Genomic DNA, 20,191 nt, shown 5'->3' with positions numbered 1-20,191 from the left:
TTACTTCATAAAAATAGGTACTTTGGCATTAGGTATATTTATATTTACAGTCATTTTATCTTCTTATTGAATAGATCCCTTGATCATTATTTAGTGATTATCTTTGTCTCTTTGAACAACTTTTTTCTTAATGTTTAAGTTACCTGAAATGCATTTAGATATTCTTGCTGTCTTTTGGCTTATCTTTGCATTAAACATATTTTTTCTCAAGTCTTTCAATTTCAGTATCTGTTATGGTTATTAATAAAGTGAGTTTATTTTAGACAGCATAATGTTAGGCTTTTTATTCATTCTGCCAGTTTATAGCATTCTTCTAAAAAGTATTTATTTATTTACTTGACCCAGTTGCTCAAGAGTCAGGGACAGACAGGAAGAAAAAACAAGATAGAGAGAGACACACAAAAAGAGAAAGAGATACCTTTCATCCACTACTGCACTACCCAAATGGCTACAACAGCCAGGTCTGTGTCAGCATGAATCCAATAGCCAGGAATGCCATCCTGCTCTCCCTTACAGGATGGTAGGGTCCCAAGTGCTTGGGCCATCATCTATTCCTGCCCATTTGCATCAGCAGGAAGCTAGATTGGAATCGAAGCTGACAAGACTTGAAATGGTGCTCAGATATGGAATACTGATGTCAAAAGCAATGATTTAACATGCTGTGGCACAATGCTGGTCCCTAGTGTTTAACTTGAAATAGGGAAATCATTATATTTAATTCAAGGTTATTATTGATAAGTAATTAAGCATTCCTGTCATTTACATTTTTCTTCTTTTTAATTTAAGTATCCTTTACACTTTCCTTCATTTTTTGGTGTTCATATTTGTGGATTTGTGGCTTATTGTACAGATAAGACTATAGTCTTTTGTATTTCTCTTTTGTGTTTCTGTTCTAATATACTTTCCCACATTTTAATGAGTTTTTTTCCTTGCTACAGCATGCTGGGCTCTCAGGTATCTTTTGTACAGAGAGTTTGGCGGTGAAGAATTCCTTCAGGTTTTGCTCATCTTGAAAAAGTCTTTATTTCTTTTTAAGCTATGAAATGTAATTTTTAGATAAAGTATTCCTGGATGGTAGTTGTATTCTTTCAGAAATTAGAATGTATATTGGGGCCAGCACTGTGGTATTATGGGTAAAGCACCCATTCTGGTGCCAGTACGAGTCCTGGCTGCTCCACTTCTGATGGCAGCTTCCTGCTAATGTGGCTGGGAAAGCAGTGGAAATGATCTAAGTGCTTGGGCCTCTGCACCCAGTGAGAAACCCGGAAGAAGCTCCTGGATCCTGGTTTGGATCAGCCTAGCCTCTAGCCATTGTGGTCACTGGGGGAGTGGAAGATCTCTCGCTGTGTCTCTGTCTCTCTGCAACTCTACCTTTCAAATAAATAAGTAAATATCTTTTTTTTACATAGAAATATTTTATTTAAGGTATACAAACTTCATATATTTCATATGTACAAATTAAGGAATGTAGTCATTCTTCTCACCCTACACTCCCTCCCACCAGCAATCCCACATTCTTCCTCCTCCCTCTCCTATCCCCATTCTTATTGTTTCAAAATATATATTTTCAATTAACTTTATACACATAAGATTAAACCTAAGTAAAGAGTTCAAAAGTGGCAAAAAAATCATTCCTCAACAATTGAGACGAGGGCTGTTCAAAATCATTGCATTTCATAGTGTTAATTTTACTTCTATAGATTATCTTAATTTAGGTATTCTACTAGTTACCTCAGATGAGGGAGAACATACGGGATTTGTCTTTTTGGGACTGGCTTGTTTCACTAAGTATAATGGTTTCCAGTTGTTTGACCAGATTAGTACCCCACTAAAGACATAACACAAGAGACACCCTGTATGAATCTCTGTGCAGCCTAATCTACTCTCAAAATTCCCCTATTAATTGAAGCTACCCTGTATCCTCAGTCATTAAGCTCTGTTTAGTCAACTTTGGGATTTGCTAGGATCTAACTATTTACTTCCTTCATGTTTGTTATCTGAAAACTCAAGGAAATACTTGAGACAAACATAAGGCATAGCCTTGTATTTCTGTCCTCCCATAGATTACTTTCCTTTTGTTTGTGATGCTGAATGACATACAAATAATTGTTTCACATATTCTTTTTTGTGTTTGTTTGCTTCTTGATGGTGTTGGTTCAAATGATATAGTTAATTAAGTTTCTTTTAATCCATCTTAGCCAGAAACATAAATTGCATATTTGATGTACTGTATAATTTGCAACATATTACATCTTAAAATCATCATGATTAGAGATTCTATCTCCATTAATTTACCATGTTGATTGATAAAAACAATTCGTAAGAAAGGCTAGCAAAATGTATTTATGTGGAGTCAAATGATATGTAACTTTAATTGAGTGGTATGATTTAAAGATTACTTGATGAGTTAATTAAAAATTAAAAATGAGTCACTTAAAAGTTAAATAATTCCTAATGAAGAATGGGATGGGAGAGGGAGAAAGAGGTGGAATGGGAGTGGGGGTGGAATGGAGGGTATGGGGTGAAGAACTGCTATATTTCTAAAGTTGTACTTATGAAATCTGTACTCATTAAATAAAAGGTTTCTTAAAAATATTACTTGATTAAATTTTAAAAATTATTTGCCAATTCGGATGGTAGAGTGAGTGAATGCATGAGAGAGAGACAAGGGGCGGGGGGGAGACAGAAAATCTTCTGTGCACTGGTTCATTCCCCAAATGCCTGCAACAACGGAATCTAGGATGCCTGCAACAACTGGAGCTGAAACAGGCTGAACCCTGAAGCCCAGAACTAGGTCCAGTTTCCCACAAGAGTGTCATGGACACAAGTAGGTAGTTCATCATCTTCTGCTTTTGCAGACACATTAGCAGGAAGCTGAACCAAAGGTGGAGGAGCTGAGGTCTACCAGGCAAGATGTTATGGGATGCTGGCTTCCCAACCTGTAGCTTAACTGGATGTGGCACAATGCCCACCCCTGAAAAAAAAATTTCAAATAAATTTTATTTATATTTTAATGGAAACATTTGTTTTTTCAAAGATTCATCATTTATTTGAAAAACAGAGTTACACTGTGAGAGAAAGCAAGAGAGAGAGACAGGAGAGAGAGAAAGAGAGAGGAAGAGCCAGAGAAAAATATCTTCCATCCATTGGTTCACACCAAAAAGGCTATAATGGTAGAAGCTAATCCAACCTGAAACCAGGAGCCAGGAGTTTCCTCCAGGTCTCCCGCGTGGGTACAGGGGTCCAAGCACTTGGACCATCTCTACTGTCTTCCCAGGAGCATTAGCAGGGTGTTGAATCAGAAGTGGGGCAGCTGGGACTTGAACCAGCACCCATAAGGGATGTCAGCATAAGAGGTGGCAGTTTTGCCTGACATACCACAGTGCTGGCCCCTAATGAAAACATCTTCAAAAATTCGAAACATAAGCTTCTTTATTTCAAAGAAAGATATTAAACAGTTCACTGCTACTTTTAGTATTAAAAGTGACACCTAACTGCTATCCTGTTTCTTTATGTTAAGAATGGCCATTAAGAAAGTAGTTATTTGGATTACAAGATAGTTGATTAGGGAACAACATGCTTCGTTGGGCTAAGGATAAACAGTGAAGAGAAAAGTGTAGGAAGTGCACTGTCAGGAGAGATGAGAGAATACTACACTAGACGTCCTACAGAGGGAGGTGAAACAGTGTGGACCTGTGTGGAGAGTGCAGTGAGCAGCACGAGCATGAGTGCAACTGCAGCTGCTGAGAGCCAGAGTGGACAGCAATTTGGAGATGGAAATGAGACCGGACTACAGCAACCCGTGGTAGAAGAGCTGGAGTGAGAGCATGGCATGGATCCAGACTGGAGCCCTGGGAACTGGTGGTTGCCGGGGGTTGCTGGCGGAAACAGTGAAAGTGGAGAGGGACATTTGTTTTTCCACAATTTCTGCTAAACATTGACTGCTGCCTGGTTGAGAGAAGGTGGGTGCAATTTTGGCTTAAGGCAGCACTGCTGGTGGCACTGGTGGGCAGGCAGCAACGTTCAGCCAGTGCCTCTTGTGTGTATGTGTGCTACAGAGATTCTAGCAGAGGGAACTATCCACAGTCCCCACTGACTATGAACATTGCTCAGAGGTGTCTGGGCAGCCACGTAGAAAAGTGGGGTGCCCGCAGCCTCCCAGGGTCAAAACACTTAGGCAGAGCTCTCTCTGAAAATATCTGCCTCTCTGTTCACTGGACAGTCTGGCAGGGCAGAGAGAAAACTCTGGACACAGCAACTGTGAGAGGCTTGTGTGCTGAGACCGTGGGGACTCAGTGGATACATGAGAAGCTGCAGAGTGTAGTTGAGTATTGAGATCTACCATGCCCAAATTGGGTGCTAGACTAGAAACTTAGCCCAGCCTGGGGAATTGACTAGAACTCCCTGGCCATACCCACCACACACCTCTTGGTAGTCACTGAATGTGCAGGTATTCCACTCAACCACAGAGGCATAGCTCAAACATAAAAGCGATTAGAAGAAAAAAAATCAACTCCACAAACTCAGAAATTCAAGAAAAAAGAATAAGGAAGACACCATAATCCCCACCCACCAAAAGGAACACAGCATTTCAATATTGGAATGTGAAGATGAAAAGATTGAGGAAATGACAGAAATGGAATTCAAAAATTAGTCATAGAGTTGCTCAAGACAATCAAAAGCGAATCCATGAACTAAAGAAAACCACACATGATATGATTGAAATTTTTTCCCATGAAATTGAGATTTTAAAGAGAAATCAAAATGAAATATTATAAATGAAGAATGTATAGATCAAAAAAAAAATTGGCCAGTGCCACGGCTCAGTAGGCTAATCCTCCGCCTTGTGGCACCAGCACACTGGGTTCTAGTCCCAGTTGGGGTGTCAGATTCTGTCCCAGTTGCCACTCTCCCAGTGCAGCTCTCTGCTGTGGCCCGGGAGTGCAGTGGAGGATGGTCCAAGTGCTTGGGCCCTGCATCCGCATGGGAGACCAGGAGAAGCACCTGGCTCCCAGCTTCAGATCAGCGCGGTGCGTAGGTCACAGTGCGCCGACCGCAGTGGCCATTGGAGGGTGAACAAACGGTAAAAGGAAGACCTTTCTCTCTTTCTCTCTCTCTCTCACTCTCCACTCTGCCTGTCCAAAAAAAATTAATAAAAAATTTAAAAAAAATTAAAAAATCAGTGGAAAGCCTATCAGCAGACTTGCAAGGCAGAAAAAAAGAATATCTGAACTAGAAGAAAAATCTTTGGACATCTTGTAGTCAGACCAAAAAAGAAAATCGAAAACTTAAAAGCAATGATGGAGATCTATCGGATACTATCAAATGACCCAACACATGGGTCTTATGTGTTCCTCAAGGTGTGGAAAGAGAAAATGGTCTAGAAAGCCTATTTATTGAAATAATTAAAGAAAAGCTTCCTAATTTGGAGAAATAAAGGGACATTTAAGTAGAGAAAGCACATAGTAGTTCCTAACAGGTAAGACCAGAAAATATTTTCACCACAAAAAAATCGTTGTCAAACTCTCCACAATAAAACATAAATATTCTAAAATGTGCACGAGAGAAATACCAGATTACTTTTAGAAGATCTCCAATTAGACTCACAGCTGACTTCTCATCAGAAACCCTACAGGATAGAAGTGAATGGTGAGATATAGTCAGAGTCTTACAAGAAAAAAAAAAAAACTGTCAACACAGAATACAGTATCCTGCAAACTTTTCATTTATGAAAGAAGATGAAATAAAGACTTTCCATAACAAATAGATAATGAAAGAACTTGTCACCATTCATCCAGCCTTGCAAAATATGCTTAAGGATGTGCTACACACAGAAACAGAAAGTTAGCAGTCATTATGAAGACATTGGAAGGCAGAAGTACAAAAGAAATCGATAGTAAACAATAGGAATATTTATGGAAAAATGTCAGGGCCAAGTCATTACTTATAGATAGTCACATTTAATGTAAATGACCTTCAGTTAAAAGATACAGAACAGATGAAAGGATTATAAACAATACCAATCTATTTGCTACCAACAATGAACATATCTCACAAACAAAGATACATGCAAACTGAAAATGAAAGGATGGAAAAAGTTATTCCATGCTAACAGAAACCAAGAAAGAGTTGTGTTGCCTTCCTAATATCATACAAAATGGACTTTTACATAAAAACTGTTAAGAAATGGAGAAGGGCACTATGTAATGATTAAAGGATCAATTCAATAGGAAGACATGACCATAATAAATGTATAGGAACCCAATTACAGGGCAAATGACTATTTAAAAGAAATGTTAATGGATCTAAAATGAGACAAAGACTCCCATACAATAGTAATGGGGAACTTCAGTACTCCACTTTCAAGGATGGACAGATAAACCAAACAGAAAATCAGCAAAGAAACAACAGAGTTAATTGATACTATAGACCAAAAGGAAGTAATGGATATCTACAGAATCTTTTACCCCACAGTGGCAGAATACACATTGTTCTCATCAGTTTATGAAAGTTTCTCTAGGATAGACCATATGCTAGGCCATAACAAAAGTCTCAGCAAATTCATAAAAATCAAAATCACATCATACGTCTTGTCTGACCTCAATGGAATGAAGCTGGACATCAACAACTCAAGAATCTCTAGAACATATGAAAATATATGGAGATAGAGTAACATGCTCCTGAATGAACAGTGTGTAATAGAAGAAATCAAAAGAGAAATAAAAAAAAAACTCTGGAAACAAATAAAGATGACAATACAAAATATCAAAACTTATGGGATACAGCAAAAGCAGTGTTAGGATGGAAATTTATAAATAGCAATCGGTGCCTACATGAAGATATTGGAAAGGTTCCAAATAAATGAAATATCAATGCATCCCAAGGACCTAGAATAACAAAAACAAAACAAGTCCCAAATTCATAGGAAGAAAAAAATAATTAAAATAAGAGAAAAAATACACAAAATTGAAACCAAAAAAGTACAAAAATCAGTGAAATGAAGAGATAGATTTTGAAAAAAATAAAGAACATTGGTACACCATTTGCCCAAATAATCAAAAAAGTGAGTGAATACTCAAATCAATAAAATCAGAGGTGAAAAAAAGAAATGTAATAACAGATAGCATAGTAATAAAAAGAATCATAAGAAATTACTACAAAAAGCTGTATGCCAACAAATTGGGAAACATAGAGTAAATGGATAGATTTGCAGACACATACAATCTACTAAAATTGAGTCAGGAAGATATAGAAAACCTAAATAGACTAGTAACCAAGGTTGAATCAGTAATAATACCCTCACAACAAAAAATGCAGAAGACCAGACAACTTCACTGCTAAATTCTACCAGACTTCTGAAGAAGTACTAATTCCAATTCTTCTCAAGCTATTCAAAACAATTGATAGGAAGAGAATCCTCCTCAACTCCTTCTATGAAGTCTGTATCACATTAATACCTAAACCTGAAAACAACAGAACAGAGAAAGAAAACTATAGATCAATATCCTTGATAAACATAGATGTAAAATTCCTCAACAAAATATTAGCTAATAGAATCCAAGTGGGATTTTTCCCCAGTATGGTGGCTTGGTTTAACGTTAACAAATTGATAAATGTGATACATCACCTTAACAAACTGAAGAATAAAAACAGTATGGTTATCTCAATTTATGCAAATAAAGCATTTTATGGAATACAACACTATTTCATGATTAAAACCCTGAGAAAATTGGGTATAGAAGACATCTGCCTGAACACAATATATGACAAAGCACAGAAAGCATCCAACTGAAGACGGAAAAGCTGGACTTATTTCCCCTAAGATCCAGAACCAGACAAGGATGCCCACTTTCACTCTTGCTATTTAATATAGTCCTAGAAGTTTTAGCCCGATTCATTAGGCAAGAAAAAGAAATCAAAGGAATACAAATTGGAAAAGAGAAAAGATGACATGATTCTATATACAGGGGATCCAAAAGACTCCACTGAAAGATTATTGGACCTCAAAGAAGAGTTTGGTAAAGTCGCAGGGTATAAAATCAACAAAGAAAAATCAGTAGCCTTTGTATACACGGAAAAGATTATGAATGAGAAAGGACTTTTAAGATCAGTCCCATTCATAATAGCACCAATAAGAATCAAATATCTTGAAATAAATTTAACCAAGGAAGTCAAAGATCTCTACAATGAAAATTAGAAAATGCTAAGAAAGAAACAGAAGTAGACATTAAAAAAAAATGGAAAAATCTTCCATGTTCAAGGATTGGAAGAATCAACAACATCAAAATATTCATAGTACCAAAAGTAATTTAGAGATTAATTGGAATCCCAATCAAAATACCAATGGCATTCTTCACAGATATAGAAAAAATGATGCTAAAATTCATATGGAAACACAACATACCCTGGAGTGCTAGAGCTATCACAATACCATATTTCAAGACATATTATAAGGAAGTTATAATCAAAAGAGTCTGTTATGGGCACATTGTTCTAGACCAAAGGAACAGAATAGAAACTAGAAATTAATTCATACATCTACAATACATTTTATAAAGGAGCTAAAATCAATCCCTGCAGCAAGGACAGTCTCTTTAACAAATGGTGCTGTGGAAACTGGATCTTCACATGTAGAAGTACGAAACTAGACTCCTATCTTAAAGCTAACACAAATATCCACTCAAAATGGATCAAATATCTAAATCTACAACCCGATACGATCAGGTCATTAGAAAACATTGAGAAAATTCTGCAAGATATTGACATAGGCAAAAACTTTTTTGGAAAGACACCAGAAGCACAGGCAATCAAAACCAAAACTGACAAATATAATTACATGTAGAAGAGAAGCCTCAGCACTGCAAAGGAAACACTCAGAAAATTGAAGAGGGAACTGACAGAACGGGAGAAAATATTGGCAAACTATGCAACTGATAAAAGTTGAAAATCCAAAATCTATAAAGTGCTCAAGAAATTCAGCAACAGCAAAGCAAACAGTACTGTTAAGAAATGGGCAATGGACTTGAACAGGCATTATTTTTTCAAGAGAAGAAATTCAAATGGCCAACAGACACTTGAGAAAATGTTAGGATTTGCCATCAGAGAAAGGCAAATCTAAACTATAATGAAGTTTCACCTCACTCCATTTAGAGTTGCTGTCATACAGAGTATAACAAACAACAAATGCTGGCAAGGATGTGGGGGAAAATACCAAGATCCACTGTTGGTAAGAATGTAAACTGGTGCAAGTGCTTGGAAGACATTATGGAGATACCTTAGAAATCTTTATATAGATCTACCATATGATCCAGCCATCCCACTCCTGACAATTTATTCCCCAAAAAAGAAACCAGTGCATGAAAGAGTTATCTGTACCCCTATGTTCGTTGCAGCACAATTCACAATAGCTAAGCAATGGAAAAAAACCAGATTTCCATCAATTGTTGACTGGATAAAGAAATTATGGTATATATGCACTATGGAGTACTACTCAGCCTTAAAAAATGAAATCCTGTGTTTTTCAAAATGTTGGTGGCAAATTGAAATCATTATACTTAGTGAAATAAGCCAGTCCCCAAAAGACAGATAATAATATATTTTGCCCAATTTGAGGTAACTAATAGAGTACTTGAAATGTAATATATTGGAATGAAAGAACAAGTTGGGCTTAGAATAGAGAAATGAGGGAGCAAGTCCTAGATCACTTGCTGACAATAGCAATATCACATGAATACTTAGCAAACTGTTCCAACCATTAGATAACAACTTAAGAAAACATTTACCAGAAGGTCCAATGCCTTCTATAAATTTTAAGAATCATGTATTTGAAAACACCTCTTAAATATCTAACATGGTGTAGTTTGTTTAAACAGTAAACTTAAGCACAACCATATAAAATGTTTTTAGTTTCTTTCTACCAACACGTTTAAAACATATGATACACAGATTCAGGTCACACAAATTAAAATGTATCTTTGATTGATTTTAGCAGCTTAAATTTATGGACAATCTTATCTATAAGCCATTTAAAAGAAAACTCTTAATAAAATTTCCCCATGTGGACATACAATATGTACACACATATAACATAGCATAATAGACCAATATAGCAATTTTAATAATAGCTTTTAAAATCTTTAACTCTTTTTGTAGATTGCCAATTGATTTGAATTGCTTTTTGTTTTTAGTAACCTCAGTTAACCATACTTTCTCTCAGTTGGTACTGTTAATACATTATTGGCTTCATCTGTTTACAGAGCCATCCCAAAGTACTGAATACAATAGAGTGGCTGTAAAAAGTCCATAGGAACCTATAGGAGGACAGCTAAACACAGAACCAACAATGCTTTAGTTTTATGAGCAGCAAATCATATATAACTGTGGATGACAAAAGACTTTAAGTCGCCATGTTTAAAATTATAAACTCATCAACCAACAAGAGGCACTTGCTTACTTCACAGTATTTTTGAAAGCACCTGTAGGATTTTACAAGTATTTAACTCTTTAGGCCTCTGGGGCTTTCTCATTGAGATAACTATCATGTCTAGTAACACAAGATCATTAGACTTTTTAATTCGCAAACATTTGTATTAATAGCATTTTCCATTATAGAAACTTAAAGTTTGGTACCACATCACATCTTGACAGTACTTCTAATATAATCCAAATAGCCTGATTAGTTGTTGTCTCTATAAGATGAGAGACATAGGTCTTTCAATTTTTTAAGTTGGGCCCAAACTGGAAAAACCAAAGTCCAAGATTGACTGGAAATTTTAGAGACCAGATTGTTTGAAACTTTGATTTTTTGAATGCCTGTCAAGAATGCCAAGAAGGCTCAAAATCCAAAATATCTGGTTGAAATAAGATTCCTTAAAATCATGACATAACATAGACCAAATTTGATCATTGTTACAAGGTGATTATTCAAATCTTTGAAAAGAAGCACATATTTAAATAATAAAAATTCAGCTGTTTTTGAACAATTAGAATTTAACAGACATCAAGAGAACATAATAGATTACTTTAACACATTGCTTTAACAGAGCATCAGAGTTTAATTCTATGTCAAAGAGAAATTGAGCTTCCTGGGATCTTTTGCTGTGAGGTTTCCTTCCTTTACCTTCTTTCATATTGGTGACCATGTTTCTGTGTTTCTGTGTGTAACACATCTTTAAGCATCTTTTGCAGGGCAGGATGAGTGGCAACAAATTCTTTCAGTTTCTGTTTGCTATGAAAAGTCTTAATTTCACCTTCATTCACAAATGAGAGCTTTGCAGGATATAATATTCTGGGCTGGCAGTTTTTCTCTCTTAGTACCTGGGCTATGTCTCGCCATTCCTTTCTAGCTTGTAGGGTTTCTGATGAGAAGTCTGCTGTGAGTCTAATTGGAGATCCTCTAAGAGAAATATGGCGTTTCTCTCTTGCACATTTTAGGATCTTTTCTTTATGTTTCACTGTGGTGAGTTTGATTACAATATGTCGTGGTGAGGATCTCTTTTGGTCATGTTTATTAGGGGTTCTATGAGCTTCCTGTACTAGGATGTCTTTGTCCTTCTCCAAACCTGGAAAATTTTCTGCTAGTATCTCACTAAAAAGGCCTTCTAATCCTTTCTCCCTCTCCATGCCTTCAGGAACTCCTAGAACCTGAAAGTTGGGTTTTTTAATAGTATCCTGTAGATTACTGACAGTATTTTTTAGATTTCTGATTTCTTCTTCTTTTCTTTGATTTGACTGTTTCCTTTCCTGTTTTCTGTCTTCTAATTCCAATATTCTCTCTTCTGCTTCGCCCATTCTGGTTTTTTTTTTCTTTTTTTTTTTTTTTTGACAGGCAGAGTGGACAGTGAGAGAGAGAGACAGAGAGAAAGGTCTTCCTTTTGCCGTTGGTTCACCCTCCAATGGCCGCCGCGGTAGCGCGCTGCAGCCGGCGCACCGCGCTGTTCCGATGGCAGGAGCCAGGTGCTTCTCCTGGTCTCCCATGGGGTGCAGGACCCAAGGACTTGGGCCATCCTCCACTACACTCCCTAGCCACAGCAGAGAGCTGGCCTGGAAGAGTCGCCCATTCTGTTTTTAAGGCTGTCTAATGTGTTTGTCATTTGATCTATTGAGTTCTTCCTTTCATTGTGGTTTTTTGTCACTATCACAGTTTCATGTTCTATTAGTTGTTTCATTTCATTTTGATTCCTCCTTAATATTTCATTTTCACGAGAGAGATTTTCTATCTTGTCCATTAAGGATTTCTGCAGTTCAAGAATTTGTTTTTGAGAACTTCTTAATGTTCTTATCAATTTTTTGAGATCCACTTCTTGCATTTCTTCTATCTCGTCATCTTCATATTCTTGAATTGGGGTGTCTTTTTCATTTGGGGGCATCATAGTGTCTTCCTTGTTCTTATTACCTCGGTTTTTGCATTTGTTGTTTGGCATGTTGGAGATATTTGGTTTCTTCACTTCAAGGTAGGAAACTAATTCTATTATGAAGGAATCTGTAGGATGCACAATTTAATCTTTAGAACTTATAAAAGAGATGGCTAACATTTTTCTGTAATAGCATAGCCAAAATAAGAGCTTAAATTGTAATCTCATAGTTAGATTCACTTTGCCATCAGCGAAGTATACAGTAAGTAGAAAAAAACTCCCTTTCAGACCAAAGGGAAAGAAAGTTTTAAAGTGAGAATATAATTTTCCTCATGGGCATTGTCTACCTTAGAAAAACTACTACAGAACATGCCTGTGACTATAGACTTGTAGTTCAGGCCACCGAAGATTAGAGATGGGACTTGGGCACTCCCTTGACTTGCATCCTCTGGTCTGCTTGAACACAAACCAGGAGGAAAAGAAAGCTAGGCATCAGAAGCAATGGGTGGCAGGCCTATTAATGGCTGATCTGTACAGTGATCTGCCCTCAAGGAGAACCAACAGGCCAGTCCACTGCAGTGGCTTTCAATGTGGTAAGCCTGGGCTTCAGCAGAAGTCAGCTTGTGAAGAGCCCTGGCAGCTCTGCCAAAAGTTGGATCACTGGAAATGGACCTGCCCTGGAGTTGAAGGATGCCCTGGTCAGAGCCACAGATCTTATTGGCTCTAAGTTGAAAATCCCTTCACTCAGCCCAATTTCCAAAGTGACCACTGCAGCTGAGGGGATGGTCAAGTAGGGTCAGCAACATTGCAGGCAGAACTGTAAATTTCTTGTTAGAGATGCCCCCTGTCTTTACCTGGACAGCTCTCTTCCCAGGCCAGCCAAGTAATGAAAGTCAACAGAGTGCCTTCCCCTAGGAAGTGCACACCTCCCTTAGGATATACCCCATGTGAAGAGATAGATAGGTCTAGGCCTCTTAACTTACAAGGCCTAAAGCCCACCAGATTATTATCAAGCCCCTTCCATCAGGTTCTATTTGCCTCTAAATCAGAAAACTTAATTGTAGCTTAGACAGCACCTTTCTTAGCTCCTCTAATAATGACTCTGTCCGTTGTTCTAGACCCTGTCTAGCGTACTTGTGCCTCATTCCTTTGTAATCATAACCTCTACTCTACCACCAATGGCTCTACTCCCAACCTGTGTGTACTGATGGTCCTCTTCCCCACTTAATGCTGTAGAATTGTTCAAACCTGGTAAATGCCACTCTTAGGATCATTGGTTACTATCCTCACTCTGTCTTTTATGACCTTGTCTAAATATGATCAGAGTCGGGGAACTTGGAAGGCTTCCATAGCCTTGGCAACTCATGACGACAGCCTAGGGTGGTTACTGGCGCCATAAACTAGAGTGTCAATTTGTTGGGTCAACAACAGGAGCCACTGTGCACTTGCTCCTCATGTGGGATCTCTGTCCTTAATGTGCTGTACATTTTGATTTAATGCTATAACTAGTACTCAAACAGTATGTTTCACTTTGTGTTTCTATGTGGGTGTAAACTGTTGAAATCTTTATACTAAATTGATCTTCTGTATATAAAGAGAATTGAAAATGAATCTTGATGCAAATGGAAGGGGAGAGGGAGCGGGAGAGGGGAGGGTTGCAGGTGGGAGGGAAGTTATGGGAGGGGGAAGCCATTTTAATCCATAAGCTGTACACTGGGAATTTATATTCATTAAATAAAATTAAAAAAAAGAAATGTAATATGTTGGAGTAAAATAGACATTTTGATTATTGAAAAAAAAAAGAAAGCTGTTATTTAAATATGATTCATTATTAAGTGGCCATATTTGCTCATGGAATATACTTACGAAGAATTATAGCATTTTTAGGGTACTAGAGCAGGTTAGATTCAGAATTATTAACAGGTTACAACAAATCAATCAGGTAGTGAATCCAAAGTCCAGAAAAATTTAGTTGAACTTAAACGTTAGATCATGGGTTATATTTCAAAAAGATTCTTTTCTTGCATGTATATAATTTCAAAATGTAAAGAAGGTATTAAATTACTAACTGGAGCCAATTACCAAATGAGATTAAATTACAATTCAAGAAGAATTTCTCATAGGTTTTAAGACTATCACAATCAACAAAATGAGTGGAGAATAGGACTCATCTGCTATTTAAATCAAATAAAAGAGTATGCCTGACATCGGGGTATCAAATAACTCAGGTATAATATGAATTTACTCAAACGATGAGTGGTATTCTCAAGTAGATGTCCATGGGAGAGAAACTAAATTGACAAAAATTAGACATCCCACCTTACAATATTGCATGAATTCTAAAAAAAGAACAGGAGATTTGGAAGGATTTGTTTTTATCAGTGTATTCTTTCATGGCAAGCTGAAAACAGTATCTATGAAATGGTAATATCCTTCTTAATTAGGTGGTGTTGCCAACAACAACAAGAAGCCTGGGTAGCTTAAAAACCACACAAATTTATTTCTCATAGTTCAGGAGGACAGAAAGTCAAATTGAAGACATCATAAGATTTGGTATTTGGGGCCAGCACCATGACTCACTTTGTTAATCCTCCACCTGCATCCCAGGCATCCCATATGGGCTCTGGCTGCTCCTCTTCCAATCCAGCTCTCTGCTGTGGAAGGGGAAGGTTGTGGAAGATGGCCCAAGTGCTTGGGCTGCTGCACCCCAATGGGAGACCAGGAAGAAGCACCTGGCTACTGGCTTCAGATCGGAGCAGCTCCAGCAGTAGAGGCCATATGAGGGGTGAACCAGCAGATGGAAGACCTTTCTCCCTGTCTCTCTCTCTCTCTCACTGTATGTAACTCTACCTGTCAAATAAATAAAAAAATAAAAAGAAAAAAAGAAGGTTTAGTATTTGATGAGGATCACTCTCCAGTCCAGAAACATTGGTGTTCTTGCAAGTCTCACATAGTGAGAGACAAGAGAATTGTCTAGGGTCTTTTTTAATAGGACCACTATTCCCTTTCTTGCAGGCTTCCTCCTCATGATTTAATAACATTCAAAGGCTCCATATAGCAGCACATATAAACATTTTGGAGGTGGGGTCACAAATACTCAGAACATAACATAGAACTGTTTTTGACCTCATTCTTTACTCTTAATTCTTCATTTTGTGTTTCTTCCTATAATACAGTTAAGAAAATTGAACCTAAATTAATTTATGACCATATATATTTCCCATAGTTTTCTAAGGTGTCAAATTAACACCATGAAATTATATGCAAATATGGTTTGAGTCATTCATGGCACCCTATTTCCCTCTTAATGAGAATTTCATTTTGGGCGGGTATATTTAAGCAAGAAAACCCATATTTTTCAGTGTCTATTATTGATTTTATTCATATGCTACTATTTACTGAAATTTAAGCTCATAAATAGGCAAATAGATATATTTCAAAGCATTTCCACTGAGAACTGGTACCAGACAGGGATGCCCACTCTCACAACTGCTGTTCAATATAGTTCTGGATGTTTTAGCAAGAGCCATCAGGCAAGAAAAAGAAATTAAAGGGATACAAATTGGGAAGGAAGAACTCAAACTATCCCTCTCTGCAGATGATATGATTTTGTATTTAGGGGACCCAAAGAACTCTACTAAGATACTATTGGAACTCATAGAAGAGTTTGGCAAAGCAGCAGGATATAAAATCAATGCACAAAAATCAACAGCATTTGTATACACAGGCAATGCCATGGTTGAGAAAGAACTTTTAAGATCAATCCCATTCACATAGCTACAAAAACAATCAAATACCTTGGAATAAACTTAACCAAGGAAGACGAAGATCTATACACTAAGAATTACAAAATCTTAAAGAAAGAAATAGAAGAGGATACCAAAAAATGGAAAAATCTTCCATGCTCATGGATTGGAAGAATCAATATCATCAAAATGTCCATTCTCCCAAAAGCAATGCATAGATTCAATGCAATACCAATCAAAATACCAAAGACATTCTTCTCAGATCTGGAACAACAATGCTGAAATTCATATGGAGGCACAGGAGACCTCGAATAGCTAAAGCAATCTTGTACAACAAAAACAAAGCCGGAGGCATAACAACACCAGACTTCAGGACACACTACAGGGCAGTTATAATCAAAAGAGCATGGTACTGCTACAAGAAACCGATGGATACACCAATGGAACAGAATAAAAACACCAGAAATCAATCCAAACATCTACAGCCAACTTATATTTGATCGTGGATCTAAAACCAATTCCTGGAGTAAGGACAGTCTATTCAATAAAGAGTGCTGGGAAAATTGGATTTCCATGTGCAGAAGCATGAAGCAAGACCCCTACCATTCACCTTACACAAAAATACACTCAACATGGATTAAAGATCTAAATCTATGACTCAACACTATCCAATTATTAGAGAACATTGGAGAAACCCTGCAAGATTCAGGCATAGGCAAAGACTGCTTGGAAAAGACCCCAGAGGCATAGCAGTCAAAGCCAAAATTAACTATTGGGATTGCATCAAATTGAGAAGTATATGTTCTTCAAAAAAACAGTAAGGAAAGTGAGGAGGCAACCAACAGAATGGGAAAAATATTTGCAAATTATGCAACTGATAAAGGATTAATAAACAGAATCTAGAAAGATATCAAGAAAATCCACAACAACAAAACAAACAACCCACTTAAGAGATGGGCCAAGAACCTCAATAGACATTTTTCCAAAGAGGAAATCCAAATGGCCAACAGACACATGAAAAAATGTTCAGGATCACTATCCATCAGGGAAATACAAATCAGAACCACAATGAGGTTTCACCTCTCCCCAGTTAGAATGGCTTACATACAGAAATTCTCCAACAATAGATGCTGGAGAGGATGTGGGGAAAAAGGGACACTAACCCACTGTTGATGGGAAGGCAAACTGGTAAATCCACTATGGAATACAGTTTGGAGATTCCTCAGAAACCTGTATATAACCCTATCATACAACCCAGCCATCCCACTCCTTGGAATTTACCCAAAGGACATTAAATTGCCAAATAAAAGTGCTGTCTGCACATTAATGTTTTTTGCAGCTCAATTCACAATAGCTAAGACCTGGAATCAACCTAAATGCCCATCAACAGTAGACTGGATAAAGAAATTATGGGATACGTACTCTATAGAATACTATACAGCAATAAACAAAAATGAAATCCGGTCATTTGTAACAAAATGGAAAACATCATGCTGAGTGAAATAAGCCAGTCCCAAAATGTCGGGGCCAGTGGCCCTGGCCGGACATGAGATGCAGCAGGCTGAGGCTGTCCCTTATCTAATCCTGTTTCCTGCGCTTATTGTCCTGATGGCCGAAGGCACAAGATTTTTCATCCCACATTCCTGCAGGCAGGATGTGACTTCTGATGAAGGTCTATGATGTTCTTTGCTCTATCTGCAGAGCTTGTACCCTGACCATTGCTACTTTGTAAACTTGCTCTGTTCCTGTGCTATGCATGATTGCACACAATGAATGTTATCTGTATGGGGTCTGGGGTATATAACCTTGTCTTTCTGTGTGCTCGGGGCTGGAGGCTGAAGAGTTTCTTCAGGGAGACTGCCTTCAGTCCCTCTCGCCGGGCCCCCTACTTTGGCCTAAAACGCGACGAGGCAATAAACGTGGTGATGAATTGACTGAGTGCTGCGTGTCTCCGTGTGGTTTGTCGGGTGGCCTCCGACACCAAAATACAAATATCATATGTTCTTCATGACTGGTACAACTAACTGAGCACCTAAAAGGAAGCCTGTTGAAGTGAAATGGACACTATGAGAAAGAATGACTTGATCAGCCCTTGTCCTGACTGTCAAGGAACAAAATACTATTATTCCTTTTAATATTTTTTGTTCTACTTAATACCATTGGCTGAACTCTGTAATTAATGCACAATTATTCTTAGGTGTTTAAATTTAACTGAAAAGTGATCCCTCTGAAATATAAGAGTGGGAATAAGAAAGTGAGGAGATGTACAGTTCGGCACAGGCCATTACCCCTAATGGGAGAGTTATAAATGTGCCAGGGGATTCCAATGCAATCCCATCAAGGTGGCATATACCAATGCCATCTCACTAGTCAAAGTGATCAGTTTCAGTTCATAATTGATCATAATAATAGGATTAAGTGTCAAAGAAATCACATAAACAAGACTAGTGTCTGCTAATACTGATAGAATTAAAAAGGAAAGAACAATTCAACATGGGAAGCAGGATACACAGCAGACTCATAGAATGGCAGATGTCCTAAATAGCACTCTGGCCTCAGAATCAGCCCTTAAGGCATTTGGATGTGGCTGAAAGCCCATGAGAGTATTGTAGGCATGGAAAGCCAAAACACTGTGGCAAAAAACAAACAAACAAAAATGACCTAAATGAAAGATCTCTGTGTGTGAGATCCCAGTGAAAGCAGGGGCCATCAAAGAAGGAGGTGCCTTTCTCTGAAGGGAGGAGGGAACTTCCACTTTGACTATCACCTTGTCTAAATAAGATTGGAGTTGGCAAACTCAAGAGGCTTCCACAGCCTTGGCAACTTACGACAAGAGCCTCAGGTGATTACTGATGTCATAAATAAGAGTGTCAATTGTTAAGTCAACAACAGGAGTCACTGTGTACTTACTCCCCATGTAGGATCTCTGTCATTAATATGTGGTAATATTGAATTAACGGTATAACTAGTACTCACAGCGTACTTTACACTTTGTATTTTTGTGTGGGTGCAAACTGTTTAAATCTTTACTTAGTATATACGAAATTGAGCTTCTGTATATAAAGATAATTGAAAATGAATCTTGATGTTAATGGCATGGGAGAGGGAGTGGGAGATGGGAAGTTTGCAGGTGGGAGGGAGATTAAAGGGGGGAAATACACTATAATCCAAAAGTTGTACTTTGGAAATTTATATTTATTAAATAAAATTTCAAAAAATAAAAAGTAAACTTTTGTACATTGTTCTGCAGAACTGGCTCTATTATAAGAGATTACCAATGCCCAGCTGAAAACAGAGATATATATGCAGTCTTGAAAGAAATAGGTAGAAGTGAGTCAGGATGCAGCTAATAACTCCAGTTCACAGGGGTTAAAGTGGGCTGGAAGATGTGAAGAATTCTGACTAAATCTGTTTTTCTCCTGGCGATAAACAAATGAAATCTGCTGACACTTGTGAAATATAGCACTAGAAAAAAGGCAGTAAATAAAACCACAGCATGGCAGAGCATATGACATGGCTAGAAATGATGGCTGTTTGTTATATTTTGTTGGTGTGAAGGCAAGCAGAAAAGAATTCTAGACATAAAAAGCTGGACTCAAGTATAAGAGTAGGGTAAATATCAAGAGAGATTTGTAATACTATAGCCTGGCAACTATAATGAAACACTACTATTAATTTTTGTAAATGAAAAACTGATACTCCTATGTTCCCTAAGTTGTATTTATGACATGCAGTAAGTTTATATTCCTTAAATAAAAGATCTCTGAGAAAAATAAAACCCTAGTACTCCAAAAATATATTCTTTTTAGTACTAATATGTCTATAAGTATAAAATACATGCACATTCAACATGTAAATTGTGTCTGAATAAAGTTGATCTGAAAATACCATTTGAAATAGCATAAAGAGTAAAATATTTACTGCAAATTTGACAAAACAAGTGAGATATCACAATAATGACAACTGGAATTATTTCTAAGATAAATTAAAGATGATTTAAATTAATGGCATCTGTATACCACATTCAAGAATGTAGTTTTGGTGTACAAACTGACAGTTGAATCAAAACATTTTATGGAAATACAGAAGTGT

Source organism: Lepus europaeus, chromosome 3 (assembly GCF_033115175.1).
Source record: "Lepus europaeus isolate LE1 chromosome 3, mLepTim1.pri, whole genome shotgun sequence".
NCBI classification, from domain to species: Eukaryota; Metazoa; Chordata; class Mammalia; order Lagomorpha; family Leporidae; genus Lepus; species Lepus europaeus.
Note: the sequence above shows the minus strand (reverse complement) of the source record.